Raw genomic sequence first — 18,371 nt, 5'->3', positions numbered from 1 at the left:
TACAAATTTTGTACACGTACATATACTACAGACTTAGCAATTTGTGACTACTACGTGAGTTCGCCCAAGATACATTACAAAAGTGCGAAATTTACTTTTCAAGTTTAGCGTTCTTGTTATATGTTACGCTACTCGTAAGAAGTCAGTGACATAAGCATTAATTGGACAATTGCGAGAGGTCCCCGAATCAATCGTTTCTAAATTGACCATCCCCGCTGACGAAAGTCTAGTGGCGCGCGGAAGCACCTGACGGCGAGCGGCCAACGTTGAGATGCAAGCACAGTCAGCGACCAGTAGGAAGACAATGAGCCGATCCACGTTCGCGTAAATATGCTTAATGACTGAGTAGTTTCACGCCACACGCATTGTGGGTCTCACCAGAGCCCATCCGCCTGTATCAATTTAATGTTCTCGTGATACATTGCTGGTGGGCATTCCACAGCCTGGTCCCCATTTCTTCTTGGAAACACACAAACACCGTGCCTTCTGCATTACGCATCGCCCTCGCAGGCAAGATGCTTCCGCAGCTTTCCAGCGGCATTTGTCGAAACGCGTCCTTGCGGGGCCCGGCTATTTTTGTTCCCCGGCCCGCGAGCCACATGCGTCTGCGCCCGACAGTTTTAGCACTGCGCACCTGAAAGCACTGCGTTGCGCACAGCACGCAACACGGGGGGCACGCGCCGCCCTGTTTGCTCTCGCGGTCGACACTCGTCGTTTACGCGGCAGCTCATTGGCCGTCATCTTGCTAGACATTTGATGTGCCTTTACTGTAGAAAACGAGCGCTTGTATTTCCTGCTGCGCAGCAGGTTTACGAGTCCACTCCTACACGCCTTGTCGCGACACGCGCTGCCGCGTTGCGCTTGCGTACGAGTCACATCAACTAAATCTGTAATATTATGGAAGACATTTAGTTCACACTCGTAGCAAAAATATGGTTGTCACTTGAAGTGTATATAGTAACTGCCGCTAGTAAAGGTATAGCGTTAGTAACAGTGACTAACTAGAAAAGGTAGTAACCGTTCTGCGCGGCTCTTGTGCCAAATTAAAACACAGTAAACTTTATTAATGCATTTTAATTGCCATTATATCAAAAGTACCCTGGTGTCTATCTTGTGTATGGGGCTCTTGCATTGCCCAGGTGGCGCTGCGAAAATGGTGCTAAAAAGCGCCCTCTGTCCTGAACTGAGTAGTACGAAGCTCGGTCGTCTGCTTCGGAAAGCACGTTTACAATATGGAATCGCCACTTTCGGTTTTGTTGTACCACGGCTTGCAGCGAATATCGGGCGCCGAAGATTTTTTCGGGGGTGGCATGCTGCGTAGAGGCAATAAATTATGCAACGCCGAATACGTGTACGCCGTTGAAGAAATAAGCGGCGAAGTTTTAGCGCGGTGTCAATCGCAAGTGAAGCGAATCGCGTACGAAGTTGAACTTCAGGTACGGTTTGCAAGCTGCTAGATTCAGGCGCACAAACGCGAGGAAATGCTTGCTATAAATGAATTCACAGCAGCACTAAGCAGACATTATGTGTGCGGAACTGCTCGAGCGCACGACGGTACGCGCCGCGACGGCAGCGGTCTTTCGACATGCCGCGAAACGGCGGGCCTCCTGCAATCTTTGTTGACTGCATGCCGCTCGACAAGTAGTTATGCCTGCACTTAGTAGCGGCCATCTGTCCCTTTAGCAACTGATAAATAACTGATGCAATTCATATGAGCTCGCAGTAACGTAGGTGCGAATCGCGCTGCAGCGCGAGCTCGTGCGCTGCTCGCTTGATGTAGCTTTTAATGACAACGTTCGAACATCGATGTGCTGCAATCAATACTACCTTGCTGCGCTGCCTCAACGTGCTGGCTTGAGGTCAAGGATGAGCACATTGAACCCTCTAACCTGTGCTGCTCGTAGTGGGATAGGGAATTGACAACGAATCAGCCCGACCATTTGTGGTCATTTGCACACACTTGGTCACTTCACCACTTCGCACCAGTCGAATTGTTAATTGTCGCTGTGGCCGGGTCTCCAATCGTGAATCACCAGCCATGCCTGCTGCTATGTCGGTCTGCCGTCGGGACTGTAGGTGCAAAAGACCGAATTTTAGCAACGCTGATAGTCAAGCAAGCTTCAAGACAGGCGAAGCGGTCAGCATGGCGCGAAGTTTCGCTTACCCAGCGCGGCGAACTGCAGCTATCCAGCGCGCCCGACGCTCCGCTTCGTGAGGCCTTGAAGGATTGATTGTTGGGCTAGTTGGTCTTCCATATTTGAAGTAGTAGCTTAGCGCGAATAAAACCACGGACACAAGGTAGACAGACAAGGACGAGCGCTCGTCCTCGTCTGTCTTCCTTATGGCCTTGAAGGAAATCGGTAGAATCTGATGTTGGGATTCAGGCCTTCTTGTTCATGGCAGCCCACGACGCAGAAGTAACGACGATGACGCTTTTTCGAGGCTGAGCTAGGTCTCTCCGGATCGGCGTCACCGATTCCTTCTGCTTCCAGCATTACGTCTCACGGAGAGTCCGTTTTCGTTAAACTGTAGGCTGTGGCGAGCTCGCAGCCTGGTCAGCATGGTCTGTGAGAAGTGACGAGTTTTTTCGCACTTGCAAGAGGGCAGAAAAAAGGGGAATCGACGCAAAACTCGGGCTAGAAACGTGCTTCGCCACAGCCAGGGCTCAATACTACCCAAGCTGCATGGTACTGGTACTGGTACAATACTACCCAGATAACGCGCGCTGCCACCAGGCGCCGCTACTATACCTCAAACTCCAGCGCAAGACTCCCATAAGGCGCAACTTCTCGATAATAAGTAGGACGCTTCTGTCTAAGAGCATATCCAGGTAAAACAAGGACCGCGTTCGGGCGTTCATTTTTACGTACGATTAGGACGCGTTCGTTACGTACGGTAAAGGACGTGCGTGCGTTGGCGCGCAAGGGCACCGTAACGAATGCCGACTTTAGTGCAACATAATTTCCGTAATGCATTCTTTTTTATTATAATAGACAATCGCCTGCGAATGAGCAAACTGTTACGTTGGTTGAAACCAAATCTTCAATATCGCCAATATAGCACGAAAACAGGACAGGGCCGATGGAGGACACTTGGCGTTAGCTTTACAATAAGCCATTCTGCACAGTTGAAGTCGACAAACTGTTTTCTGCTAGAGAGGTATGATTTAATATATTTTACCACAGTCCTGTCACTGCCAAGATCCTCAAGTTTTTCTATCAGCTCTGGCTGAGGAAGAATAAGAAGACGCCGTTCGAAACGGCTGCGCTCACATCGGGCTACACATGTTTATTTTTCGGCTGGACCACCTTCTGGGACCGGCCCGAAACGATCACCACCATCTCCAAGAAGTGGTCCGGCGCCTGTGGAGGCCAACTGCAGGTCAGTCGGACCATATTTCAGCGTCTGACGGCCGATTTTCCCCCTTCAGAACGTGGCGTGCTGCTAAGCCTAACTTCAATTAGGGGAGCAGCGCTGGCGCCGGTGGGCGAGCGCGCACTCGAGCATGGCGACCTTAAGAACTCCGGCTGCGACATCGAACCCGCGAATTATTACAACGTCGCGACTTGAAGAACAGATGGATTTCACTACATCTCAGGTGGGTGATGCACCACCGCACCATGAATGCAATAAGGCAGCTACGATCAACAACAACATGCAAACCGCTACCTTGGTTGACGAAATGACAGCAGAAGCCGGATGGGAGCGCGTTCTTTCCCTGAAGGAAAAGAAAAATGTTGCTCAGGAGCGACGCTCCGCGCAAGAAAGCGCTCTGCCATCTGGTCCAATTACCAACTCATCCAAACCAGTGGCGCATCGCAGGCGCCCACGATTCAAGCGTCTTCCGCCGCTACCGAAGAGAGACCTGAAGGTAGTCATCAGACCACACCAAGGGCTACCACTCAAGACTGTTACCAGTCAGGCCCTGGCAAGAGCCGTCATGGAGGCGTGCCAGGACAGAACCACCGACAACAATTTTATTCTAAGAATCAAGTTAAGTTCCAACATTGCAGTGATATCCACCCTGAATCGCGATACGGCCAAGGTCACGCAAGCCATTAAATCTTTGAACATCAACGGACGACAACGCCCGGTCAATGCGTACTTTACGGCAGCAGAAGACACGACGCGGGGAGTAATCCCCGGGATAGAAGCGCACACCCCTTCTGACGTGCTCGATCGAACCTACGTATCCGAACGCTGGGACTGGAGTTCATCGACGCAAGAATAATGGGCGACTCACAAAGTGCTTTGCTCACCTTCTACGGCTGCCGAGTGCCAATGTGTGTTTATTACTTCGGGTTCGGGGGGGTGGGGAGAAACTCTGCACACCATACTGAAATGCGGTACAGTTCTGCCATATCTGTGGCGCGGTGGGACACCGCACCGACGTATGTCCACAGCCCGAGGTACAGGTGTACCGCCCGTGCGGGGTGCACGAGCCTGCCGATGGACACACGTGCACCCCCAAATGCGCCATTCGTGGGAGTGATCATCCAACGGGTGACCGCAGATGTCCCTAAAGACTAAAGCCAGTCAGGCAGATATGAAGACCACGGCCAAAGAAACCAACGAAGACCCAGCTACGGTGCTTCGCCACCGAAGACGAGGACTCCGAGCTGGAGTTCCTTCCGGCGATGAATCGTCGCAGCCGCTCCAGAACCCGCTCGCCGTCGCGGAGCCAATCTCCGTATCCCAACCCAAGGTGCCTCAGCAGCAACATCAGACAAAAAGAAGGAGGCGCCAAGAAGCAAGTAACCAGGGATCCTACTGGCAAGCAGCACCCCTCAAAACAATCAGGTGAGCTGGGCGCAAGTCGGATCTCCCACTGCCAATGCTAAGAATGCACCTACTCCAATCACACAGAACCCAGATTACAAGACAATAGTATATGAAACCAAAATACTTCGAAACAATTTAGCCGAGCTACGAGCCGAGTTTGAAGCTTTTAAGCGCATGGAAAACAACAGCACATCACAGCAACCCATACAAATTGCGGACCACACTTCGAAATCACCACCGCAGACATCACTGCAACAAAGTACCGCCTCCAGCGCTCAATCGGTAACGCTGGAACAGTCAGCACAAAGCATGTAACTAATGTTCGCAGAGCTACACAAACTCAAGCAAATGGTAGAGGATGCGCAAACAAAAGCCGCAGCCGCCCCCCGAAAGAGGGTCAGTCAAAGTCCGGGAGCTACTACCAGGACACCGAAAGCTATAGAGCACACTGATTGTGACAGTAATATCCATGGATAATATGGCAAACAACACAAAGACCGGACACATTGAAAACTGGCAATGGAATTGCTGCACGCTACGCACTAAATTGGCTCATTTCACGCACTACATAGAATTGGCGCCAAACCCTCCGGACGTTAATTGTATTCAGGAAATAGGGAAACAAAATCAAAAACTCAAACGATACGAGCTTTATGCTCACCCAGATTACCCTCAAGTAGCCACCTTTGCCAAGAAGGATGTCGCGATTAGCATAAATTATTGCTTTGGGGAACCTATTGAGCACCACATAATCAGGATTTGGCCGCAGAAAAGGGGCAAACCTAAAACAATTATTGTCAACGTTTATAGTTCTCCCAGAGAAAAACAGGCAGATTTAGAAAACGTGGTGGCCACCGCAGTGCGACTCGCTCAAGGTAGGGACAAATTAATATTGTTAGGCGACATTAACGCACAACACTCAAACTGGGGCTACAGTAGACACAATCCTAAGGGCATCTTGTTAGCAGACGTTGTAGAGCGCTACGGACTTTTCCAGCTAACTCAACCGGATCTCCCAACGCGAATCGGGAACAGCCTGCCCAAGGACACTTCCCCCGACCTCACGTTCACCGACAACGAAAGTGAGACGTTATGGACGAACCTAGGTGAGAACCTAGGAAGCGATCACTATATCTTAAGCATATCGGGTAATGTAGCCAGGATTCGAAGAGCTATTGGCAAGGCAAGGCTATCCCACTGGAGCAAATTTCGTGAAAAACAGAAAACAATCGGCAGCATAACAGACGTAGGAGAATGGGCCGAGCGGATCAGAGTTACTCACCCTGGGGTCACAAAAACAATTGAAACGACAACGGAGGCTCCAGCCGCGGATCGTCACCTCTTGTAGCTCTGGGAAGCCCGGAGAGGCCTTACAAAAAGATGGAAAAGGCAGAAGTTTAATCGCAAACTCAGGATACGGATGGCTCAGCTAGCGCAAGAAGCTAGCGATAACGCACAGAAGTTAAGCGACAGCAATTGGCGTCAGTTAAGCGACTCGCTTCGGGGCACGTCGACTACAAAGAAAACATGGCGCATTATTCGAAGTATGAGTGACCCGGGAGGAACAAAAACAGTCGCGAATCGCACACTCAAGCTGCTTGAAAACGAGTTTGATGGTCGGGAAGCTGACATGATAGACAAAATCAAACAGATATGCGTAGGAACAGTTCCGACCGGGCAATCCACCAAACCCGTTTACGAAGGTCAGGACCAACCGGAACTGGACGCCCCCATAACCTTTGAAGATGTTTATGCAGCGGCACACTCCTTCAGGAAAAACACGACCCCAGGGATAGATCAGGTCACGAACGCAATGATTCGCAATCTAAGCGACGACAGGCTAAAGAGCTTGACCAAATTCTTTAATGACACGGTCTGGACAGAGGACGGCGTCCTTCCATAAGAATGGAAGGAAGCAAAAATTCTCATTCCTAAACAAGGTAAGCCTCGTAACATCAACAACCTTCGACCCATCTGCCCGACGTCGTGCGCGGGGAAACTGTTTGAAAAGGTTGTGCAGGTCCTGCTCTCGAACCACATAGAGCTAAACAACATGTTCCCCTCCAACATGTTCGGTTTCCGACCCCACGTGTCGGCGCAGGACGTTTTTCTACTACTAAATCACGAGGTCCTGCACTCCAATAGAGGGAAGGACGATAAATTGTACTGGCATTGGACATCAAAAAGGCCTTCGACAGCATCTCCCACTACACAATTCTGGAGGGACTGGAAGCGGTGAACTGCGGAACGCGAATTTATAACTACGTGCGCTCGTTCCTCAGCGACCGCACGGCCACAATCGGATTTGGCTCCACGAGGTCCAACACTTTCAACTTTCCCGACAGAGGTACCCCTCAAGGAGCTCTTTCCACTCTTTCCACTGCTATTTAATGTAGGGATGGGAAAGCTAGCCATGGAGCCAGATAAACACCCGCATCTCGGCTGTGCGATATATGCCGAAGACATCACGTTCTGGGCTCACCAGGGCTCGCCATCTGCCTAAGGGACAAGCAAGAAACTCTTCAAAAGGCCATAGACGCAGTCGTGTAACACGCGAGGGCGGTGGACATGGCATGCGCGCTCGAAAAATCGGAATTCATTCGGGTGCGTGTGAAATACGCAAGAGAGGACTGGGTGCCACTCACTCTGACTCTCGACAGGCGGCAATTTGTGAAGTGGAGACACTCAGAATATTGGGGATGTGGATACAGCAGAACGCTGTACAGGAAACGGAAATGCAGGAAACGTGGCCAGAATGATACTGAGAGTGGCAAGAAGCAGAGACGGCCTAACTGAGGGAGAGACCATCAGCCTGGTTCACGCATTCGTAATTAGCCGAATCACATACGCCCTTCCCTATCAGGCCTTGACAAACCAAAAGATTATACAGGCAAACACAATAATAAGAAGAGCCTTCAAAGCCGCCCTTGGTCTTCCCGAATTCGCTAGCACAGAGAGATTCGAGGGACTGGGCCTGCACAATACTTTTGACGAGTACGCAGTCGGGACGTTATATGCTCAGAAAGAACGACTTTGTTCTTCAACTCAAGACAGGGAAGTATTGGCGAGGTTAGGCTGTCCCCTGAGACCCCAGTATTGCGCAGAGGAAACGCCACAGATAGACCGCAACGTTCGATCGCACATCGTGGTGGCCCCAATTCCCCAAAACATGCACCCCAAGTACCATCCCGGACGACGGGATGGTACTTGGAGTGGGCAAAGACTCATCACAAACGTTTTGGCATGGGACCAGGGGTGCAGTATACGGATGCCAGTCGAGCCAGCTCAGAGACTTTCAGCATAGTCTCTACATGCAACAAGAACATAACAACGGCATCCTTCAAACCCGCCTCGGCATGCGTGGCAGAGGCTGCAGCCACCACCTTGGCCATTCAGGACGCCGAGCGCCAAACCAATTCGGCTGTCATATTATCCGACTCACAAGCGGCTTGCCGCCTGTTTCTACATGGAACGGCAGCCAAATCAATAATCAAAATTTTAGGCACTCACCTAAAGGGGCACCACACTATCGTATGATGTCCGGCACATGACCGACTGGCAGGAAACGCGAGGGCAGACCGTATTGCTCGAGGAATAAACGTCAGAGCAACGGCATGGCCTAGCGACGACCTTCCACTGAATTCCCGTAACATCCTCCTACAGCAAAGGCAGGAGCGGATACATTTTGGACATCTTCACTCCCATTTAAATAGCCAAAAGGAGAGGGACTGGCGTCGTATTCACACGAATACATACCCCAACCTGCACCACCTGCACAGCATACACCCCACAAGGTTCACTGACGAGTGCCCGTGGTGTACAGACACACCCACACTAAAACACGTCCTATTGGAGTGCCCTAGGAGGCCTCCGCACATAGACCAGCCCCATATTACACCAACGTCCACTAATGAGGAATAGGCAGTGGGAGGCATGGCTTGCGGACGACGGTCGGGAGAGCCAGTTGGCTCATCTGGACCAAGCCCAGCGAGCCGCTCGTGCCAGTGGGGCCCTGGAATAGAAAAAAAATTATGGGGTTTTACGTGCCAAAACCACTTTCTGATTATGAGGCACGCCGTAGTGAAGGACTCCGAAAATTTTGACCACGTGAGGTTCCTTAACGTGCACCTAAATCTAAGTACACGGGTGTTTTCGCACTTCGCCCCCATCGAAATGCGGCCACCATGGCCGGGATTCGATCCCGTGACCTTGTGCTCACCAGCCTAACACCATAGCCACTGAGCAACCACGGTGGGTGCCCTGGAATAGGGGCTCCAACCATCGTGCCTTAGTTTATTTATATTCAATAAAGTTTTTACTCTCTCTCTGGCTGAGGATCGCGATCGAACATTTTGACATATTGTCACGATTCACAAGCAGCAGGAACTGATAAAAAAAAGGGCGGGACACTTTAGTTGCAGGCCAACTGAAAAACAATCCCGCTGGGACCTCCTCTTCTTCCGCAATGCGCGAGATCTTCGTCTTCCTCTACGTGCCGCGTACTGGATGTGGTATTTGCCTCCTTCCAGAGCGAGCCTCGCCCTGATGCTCACCTAGCGGCAGGAAAATGTGTCAGACGAGGTGTGGGCACTTCATTCTGAACAATAGGGCTTCATGCGCACAATGTGCACAACTTCTGGTGGACGCTGCCTCGCTCTGGAGGAAGCAGTACTGTCAGGGATAACTTCATAGTTCAGGTTGCTGAGGCGTCGTAAAACCTTCTACGGACCAAAGTATCGGCTGAGTAGCTTTTCTGAAAGCCGTCGCTGACGGATGAGACTCGAAACCCACACTTTGTCGCGTGGCTGATATGTGATGTAGCGGCGCCGTAGATTGAAGCGCCGAGCGTCGTAGTCCTGTTGTCGGGCGATTCTGCCGCGGGCGAGTTGTCTCGCTTCTTCAGCACGTTGAGCGAAAGCTTCAGCGTGCGTGCCTATAACACCGCAGCCATGTGGGAACATCGCGTCGAGCATCGTCGTCACTTCCCGGCAATCAAGAAGGCTAAATGGAGTCTTTCGCGTTGTTTCCTGTTGAGCAGTGTTGTAAGCGAATGTGATGTGCGGTGAATGTCATCCCAATTTGTGTGCTCCACGTGTACGTGCATACTCAGCATGCCGGCGATAGTCTTGTTCAAGCGTTCTGTTAGGTCGTTCGTTTGCGGGTGATATGCTGTGGTCTTTTAGTGAGCCATGCCGCTGAGGCTAAGCACTCTCTTTAGAAGTGTAGCTGTAAAGACCCTGCTGTTGTAAAGTAATGACACCGCTGGTGCACCGTGCCTCAGAACCACGTTTTTAACAAAGAATCGCGCTGCTTCGACTGCGGTGCCAGTTGGAAGGGCCTTGGTTCACGCATAGCGTGTGAAGTAATCGGTGGCAACTATTACCCACTTATTGCCAGTGTTGGAAGTCGTGAATGGTCTGAGAAGGTCCATTCCGATTTCGGCAAATGGGGTCGTGGGCACATAGACTTGTTGTAGTAGCCCAGCTGGTTTCGTATGTGGTGGTTTGCGTCGCTGACAATCGAGGCACGTGCGCACGTAATGTTTCACAAAGGTGACAAGCCTTGGCCAGTAATATTTCTCTTTGACTCGGGCCAATGTTCGCATGTAGCCGAGGTGACCAGATGTCGGTTCATCCTGGCAGGCTTGCAAGACCTCATTACGGAGGCACGTTGGGACGACAAGTAGGCGGCCGCTTCCACTTGCAGAGAAGTTCTTGTAAAGAACATCATTACGGAAGCAGAATGACAGCAAGCTCCTTGCACATGTTTTGGGCGCGCTTGTAATGCGGCCTTCTAAAAATTCAATGAGTGGAATCAGTTCGTTATCTTCCCGCTGCTGACGAGCAATCGTGGCCGTGTCTAGAACACCTATAAAAGCCATGTCTTTGTCATCTTCTGTGACTTCCTGCTCAAACAGTGACCTTTAAAGGCAGTCGGCGTCGGAGTGCTTTCGTCCGGACTTGTACACCAGTGTAATAACGAATTCTTGAAGCCTTATACCCCAACCACTAGCGCGCGTCGAAAAGCTTCGGCACGCGCCGAAGCGTCAAACGCGTCAAAAGCGTCGGTCGGGAACACGGCGAAGCGTGACGACGCGCAGCGATTATGTCTACTGCCGATGCTAGAAGTTTGCCGATTCGAGGCGAAGCTGCACCAGCGGGCACCAATGAGAGGCTGCGACGCGTCGCAGGCGTCAACCAATCGGAGGCTGCGAAGCCTCCGGCTGCTATGCCTATAATGGCCGCCCATGCGAAGGCGCCGGCACCAACGATCATCCGAGTTCTTTGGACGCACGACGCGCGCGACAGTGTTCCTGAAAGACAGTGTTGTAATAGTAGGCTGACACGACCGACCGACCGACGACCGTGGGTTGTGGCAGTGCGACGTTTATCCGAAGCGACTTCGAACGACGCCGACAGCCAACCGAATCACGATTTCCGCAACGTCTGTGCTTGTTGTATGTGTATTTTGTTGAGCTCAAAACGAATGCAAACATGCGTACGAGCTCCGAAGTCTAAGTAATCAGCATTCGCCTATCGCCTATGTTGTTTACGTTACGCGCAGGCCTGGCGCGTCCATCGAGCTCGTAACTGGCGAGTGAACGAACCCAGCTGAGAAACTCTGTCGAAGGAAATGAATTTTCAGGTGCGTTTTGTGCTGCAGTGATTTAAAATATGCCACTCCTGACTTCGTGTGATGTGTGATGTGGTGAATGAACCGAGTGGACCTTGGAGGGGTCAGCCGCGGCATGTTTCATGTGGTGTCGGGTGACTCAAGTTTAACGGGCAAGCTCTGCGCTGTTTCTAGTGGCAAAGATAACTTCCGAAAGCGAAAGACCCTAGTAGCCTAACTATGAGAAGTACTTACATAATCAACCGTGCCGCCCGTTTTAGCTGACACTTCGCTCTTCTATTCGGCATGTGAATCCAGTTCAGTACAAGCTCACTGTACTCCTTCACTCACTTCTTTCAAGCGCAACCGTCTTTTGGGCTAGTTGGGGATGAATCGCTCGTGTAGCAATCAAGAACACTGACGCACTGAAGGATACGTGACAATGCAGTCATGTTTGAGTCAGTGTGTCCTTATACTTGAGCACTGCAAAAAGAAATTATTTGTTTGCAAGTGTGCCCCGTGTGCAGTGCTTAGCAGGGCCTGCATCATGCAACACCTATGCATGTAGCAGCGTATACCATAATTGCTTCGATGCCTGCTTCAGAAGACTCAAGTACTGAGTCAATTAAACTGTAATTGATTTTTTATCTCACTTTTAGTTTATGGAAAGTGCAGATGGTGTCAGTGCATTGTGGGGAAGGTGAAAAGGTGTCATCAGTGTTTTGTGCAGTCGGTATGCTTAAACTGCTGAAATCCCTTCAGCTTCTACTAAAATGTTTCTTGCTACGACACTATAAATTCTGGCCAGGACAAGGATAATTCAAAACCAAGTTACTAATGCATCTGCGCAGAATGTGTTTGACTAACAAGTTAACACTTCCACAACAACAATATGTCAATGCACAGCATATGTGCTTGCAATAAATACATTCCGTACAGGTGAACGGCTGGGCCTGAAATAACAAACTTCGTAGTAGCACTGCAAAAAGTGCTGCCATGTGTATCAGCCACAACAAAGCTGCTGCACGTCCAACCTACTTCCTTAGAGGCACCTCCATAAAGAGGGTTCGAGCCCTTCCCATTCTGGATGTAACATTTAGCTCTTCTCTCAACTTTTCCGCATATGTCACCAGCACTGTATCTAAGCATCGGCCCATTCTTGGGTTTGTGTCCCGTGTCTCCCTTCCCTGATGACGTAAGGTTGTCCGAGCACTCTACGCTTCTATCATTCTGTCACAACTTGAGTACTGGTCATCAGTATAGTTCCCGTACCAAACTCGCGACGCTAACAAACTTAAGCTTGTTCAGCGCCGGACAACACGCACCCTCTTCGCCCGTCTTTTCGGTTGTCCCAAGCTCATGCCAGCCTACGAGGATTGCCTGAAACCCCTCAAGTAGCACACCATGCAATACCAGCGCAACATTTCACTAGTCTGTACCGCAGGGTGCTTGACGGCTTTCTGAACAGCACTAGTCTTTCTTCAGTTCGTCTGAACAAGTGGTCAGCACAGCGTGAGCCCTCATCGCGCCGCTATGGCCCGACACCACAACTCCATGATTATATCTGGCATGCAGAGCTTTCTCTCCCTCCCCCCCCCCCTTGGCCATTTGGATTCTCCTTCCTTGGAACCAGACTGAATTGACACTACTGCGTGTTGTGCACCCGTCGAATGTGTGCGCGTGTGCCATGCTGTGTTATTGAGCAAGTGTGTGTGTGTGCGTGCGTGTCTGCGCTCGTAGAGGGGAAGGTGTCTTCTGCATCTTGCAAATTCCTGGTCTAGATGGCTGGTTATCAGACGCTGTAACATACAGGCATCCGCCTTTCTTTTTAGTCTAGAGTGCCAAGTTACCACTAAGATTATTATTATTATTATTATTATTATTATTATTATTATTATTATTATTATTATTATTATTATTATTATTATTATTATTATTATTAGAATCATCACTACGACCACATTGATTGTGTTGAAGCCAGCGTGACACATAATTCAAAATATTTCTGGAGCTTTGCGCGCTCTCACTCTTCGAAAAAGAGTGCCAAAGATGTACGTGTTCTTCATGAAAATAGTGGTGTTGTCTCGAACACTGCTGATGCCTTTGCAGAACATTTCTGTTTGCTATATGGTGTGAAATATGCTTCAAGTAACCTTCCTTCTCAGTCTGGCACAGTGTGTACGCTACCAGTCAATGAAAACCTTGCTTTCAAGTGTATGAAGTGCCTTAAACCTTCCCGTTCTTGTGGTGTTGACGGTATTTCTTCCGCAGAGCTTAACCCTTTGAGACGCTGTCTACACAATTGTGCGCAGCAGAAGAGTCCATCACTAGCAAAAGCACTGATGAAAGTAATGGTATTCGAAATGGTGTTTCATACATTTTGAAGCACTTATTATTGGGACTGTGCTGCAATATTGAATAACGCGCAGAATGTTTTAGCAAAATGAGTGGGAAGGTAAACGGCTTGGTGTGTTTACTCCGTGTCAGTATATTGTATGTAGCGAGTTCACTTCTTTCATTGTTTTTTACAATGTCATGCATCAGGCATAATTTTCAAGCGGTGCTTTTCAAGCTTTTCAACGTACGAAATAGTACATGTTCTGACATCTTGTGTTCCTGTAGTGAGTTTTCGCATGGAGTCGAGATTTTGTAAACTTGACAAAACTCGCAAAACAATAGCAAATGCTTAATATTTTCTGCGGCTGTACACTTTTGAATATTTGAATGATTAAATATTATCGTAGTATAAAATAGTGCTTATTACGTATGTACTAGTATACTATTTCAGTGCACTAGCTTTCGTGCAATTAAAAAAAGGGCATGAATTAAGAAAGTGCAATAATAATATGCTATGTGCCTGATCATATGCATTGTGCTATTAATTTCTTCTGAGTTTTAATAATGGCTGGCTACTGTATCCAGTGTTGTGCAATAAAATAATATGCCATAGCAATTATTGCGTACCTCGCAGAACAAATTGAATATATCTTTCTAAGTCAAAACATCATAGCAGGCTGAAAACAATAAACTGCAATTTTTTTGTGGTGACGAAGTGTATAAATTATGAAAATAACCTGTTTATGTATATTTATACCATGCATATGAGCTTCTCCCATATATTCGAATAAGCGCTTTAATAGTACGACTTGGCAAAGGGCAACGAACGACCCCTATTAAAATCCTCCGATTGTCAAGCTTGTATTATCTGACGGTATGTCATTTCATTAATGTAAAGAAAGACAATCTTGACATGTGGAAACCAGTTACAATAGAACATGGCCCTTACACTGTGAAAATGTTTTGTAGCAATACAATCAATTTAAAGGCCTCCGGATGCGGTGTTGATGCATCAAAACAACCTAGAATAATAGAGGTACTCCATGGGCTAGATTTGACAGAATCAAGAATCGGGGGGATACAAGCTACGAATTACATAAATTTAAGCTAATCTAGTTTTTTTGTGAGTGCTACAGGTGTTTCAATTCTTTTTTGCTGATTTTCTCAGAACCCACTTTTTCACGTTTCTTTCATGCACTAACAAGCATAATTATATTGACGCGGATGCTTTATCTGTATCCGGTTACCGTATTTCACCGGCTAAAATATGTTAACCGTTATGGCTCGGTGCAGGATGCGCCTGAATGCATCGGAAGTTTCGCGAATGTTATCGATGGTTCTGTCTGTTGTCGACGAACCTTGTTAATGTGATTGCATACGCGACACGAATTGTGTAGTAGGGCCGTATAACGTAAAACTATTCCAATATGTTTCTATTCCAATCTCCTGACGTCAAATTTGCGTAACCGCCGACACAAGCATCGCGCGGTTCCCCGCAGGGTTGTCAGAACAAACCAATCAAATGCTTCCCTCATTCATAGGAGGTCACTTTTGTTTGCTTGAAAAACGAATAACATGGCTCGCACTGAGCGGCTTGTGTTATTTAATTGGCTCACAAGAGGCGAGGAGCATGCTCAAGAGGAGAGGGATTCGATGGGGCCGAGCCACTGAAGTGAATATCGATAACCAGATGAAGAGGGTGGTGCCGGCGTCTGCGATTGGTCCGCTTTCTCTTACTTAGCTTGCGGTGGCTCGTCGACAATCGCGGCGGCATGCGACAGAAGCTTAAGAATGACGCTAAAACGGATCCTCAGCAAAGAAGAGTTGGCAGAACGAGGTCGTAAACGTGCCGAAAGTTCTAGAAAACGTTACACGGCCACGCAAAAAGTTTCATTACACGCAAATAAGCCCATGCTCTCCGGAATGGGCGAGTAGCCACTGCCGGCGCGATCGGCGGCAGCCATCTTTTATTCCTTTCGGAACGGGGCAGCCTGTGGCTATTCAGAAGAAAATTCACTTTTGTTCGGCATAGTTATGCATCTTTAATGCGTACACGTCAATTTGACGGGGTAAGTTTTAGCGGTTTTGGGATATCGCGTGAGAGGCAGGTGAAGTGGGTGCAGCCCGAAAACTTTTAACCAATAGCCGAGGGCTATTGGCGAAAAGGCGTCGAATCAGAAATAACTATTTTCGTTTTGTTCGGTCAAATTATGCATAATCAGTGTGTACACGTCATATGAAATAGGGAGCTATCGCGGTTTGCGTGACGTCGCGTGACAGACAGGTGAAGTGGGGGTGGTCCAAAAAAGTTTTTGAACAATCGTGGTGTCCTGATTGCACAATTTGAATAGAAAAGATTGGAATAGTTTTACGTTATAGCGCCCGTAGTTTCTGGAAGGCGCGCGGGCACCAGCGAATAGGCTGTAACTTTCGACGACTGATGTATGCAAACCGACGCGCTTGACCCGCAGATGATTTTCGACGATTGCCGACATTGCTCGCCGCTATCGTTGCGATTGAGTCGGCACCATTTATTTACCGTCACTACTACGTGGCAATATTTCCAACACAGATTTTTTCAGTGATACCTTGCACGCCTAATTCTTACCTAGTTGGCTCTGCAATGAGCTACCAAAAAATGAAATGGTAAAACAGTTTTTGATATGATATAGCATCGTCGTGCGGGTGTTTGCAAAGCGATCTTGCAGACAGACGACGCACGAGTGCTGATGTTAATATTTTGTGCACTATTGTTACTTCAAACATAAACACAAACTGTTGTGGCAGGCGTATATTCATTATTCAAACGTGTTTTTTCTATCTAAAAGCGCATACAGATCACTAACTTATTGCTTTAAGCTTAGTTTACAGCAGGCTGTTTTAGGCCGGACTTTGACGGATGAAGACAAAATAGTTCAGGGACAGTGCGCCGCAGGCGAGGAGCGAGCTTCGGCGCGCGTCAGAGCTTCTGTCCAGTGGTTGCGTGCCTTCTTCCTCCGACCAACGCGAAGCGAAGCGTTTGCTTGTCGGCGCGCGCCGAAGCTTGCCAAAGCGTGCCAGCGGTCCGGGCATTAGGCTCCAACGCGCTAGTCGACGGGACGGATCCTTCAAGTTCGTCAGCCAGCAAAGTGAGTCATGATCGCTGACAACACTGAAGGAACGGCCATAGAGATACGGGCGAAACTTCATAACCGCCCATACCACCGCAAGGCATTCCTTTTCTGTGGTTGAGTAATTACACTCCGCACGTGAGAGCGTCCTGCTTGCATATGGAATGATTCTCTCGGCTCAGTCTCGATTGCCACTGCACGAGCACAGCGCCTAGACATACGTTGCTAGCGTCCGTATGAATCATAGTAGGAGCGTCCTCGTCAAAGTAGCCCAGTACTGGAGGTGTTTGCAGGCGCTGTCGGAGATCATTAAACGCTGCTTGTTCTTCTTCGCCCCATACGAAGGCAACGTCTTCTCTTGTAGGGCATGTTAGTGGTGAAGCTATATGTGAAAAATTGGCTATAAATCTTCGGTTATACAAGCAGAGACCTAGGAAGCGCCTGCACTGCCTTCTTATCCGTTGGCGTTGGAAACTTTGCGACGGCCGTGATCTTGTCGGGGTCAGGGCAGACGCCTTGATGACTCACAACATGACCTAAGAACTGGAGTTCCTCGAAACCAGCGGGACACTTTTCTGCTTTCAGTGTTAAGCCAGTGGACCGGATCGTTTGTAGAATCGCCAGCAGCCGTCTCAGGTTTTCCTCAGACGTTTCTGAAAAAAAACTATGACGTCGTCGAGGTATACTAGGCATGTCTGCCACTTCAGACCTGACAGAACCATATCCATGAGTTGCTGAAAAGTTGCTGGAGCTGAGCATAAACCGAAAGGCAGGACCTTGAATTCGTAAAGCCCATCAGGCGTTACGAAAGCAGTCTGTTCGCTGTCTCTCTCGTCAACCTCGATTTGCCAATAGCCACTTTTGAGGTCCATCGACAAGAAGTAGTGGGCATGCCTCAGCCTGTCCAGAGAATTGTTGATACGCGGTAATGGGTATACGGCTTTCTTTGTAACCCGGTTCAACTTATGGTAGTCGACACAAAAGCGCAGACTGCCGTCTTACTTTTTGACCATCACAGCCGGCGATGCCCACGGGCTTTTTGATGGTTGGATAACGTCGCCGTCGAGCATTTTCTTCACTTACTCTCGAATCGCTTCACGTTCTTTTGGTGCTACATGGTACGGGTTTTGTCGGATTGGTCTCGCTGCCTCCTCCGTGGTAATCCGGTGCTTCGTCAGTGGCGTCTGACCACCTCTGGATGTCGACGAGAAGCAATCACAAAACTAGTGAAGCAGGTCCACAAGGCGCTACCTTTCCACTGGCAATAAGCTCGCGCTCACGTCAAGAACAGGTAATGGTGCCGAAGCGTCTTGCTCTCCTTGTTGTAATGCAAAGCATTCGCCGAATTCCCCAATCTCGTCGAGGTAAGCAACTGCTGCGCCTTTTGCAATGTGTCGTCGTTGCTTGCTGAAGTTTGTCAGCAGTACTTCTGTTTCCCCATGCATGCATTACTTTTACGAGACTTCTGGACGTGGCCATACCTTGAGTGAGCAAAATCGTAATTATCTGCTCGGCAATAGCTTCCCCATC

At 49.0% G+C, this 18,371-nt stretch overlaps 1 protein-coding gene across 4 annotated transcripts in view; it reads left to right on the top strand.

Moving 5' to 3' along the window:
• LOC142566243 (uncharacterized) overlaps positions 1-18,371 on the top strand; it is a 209,859-nt gene that overhangs the window by 694 nt on the left and 190,794 nt on the right. The window lies entirely within an intron of this gene.

The sequence above is a fragment of the Dermacentor variabilis genome, unplaced genomic scaffold (genome assembly GCF_050947875.1).
Source record: "Dermacentor variabilis isolate Ectoservices unplaced genomic scaffold, ASM5094787v1 scaffold_12, whole genome shotgun sequence".
In the NCBI taxonomy this organism is placed as follows: domain Eukaryota; kingdom Metazoa; phylum Arthropoda; class Arachnida; order Ixodida; family Ixodidae; genus Dermacentor; species Dermacentor variabilis.
This window is presented reverse-complemented; position numbering and strand designations above follow the sequence as displayed.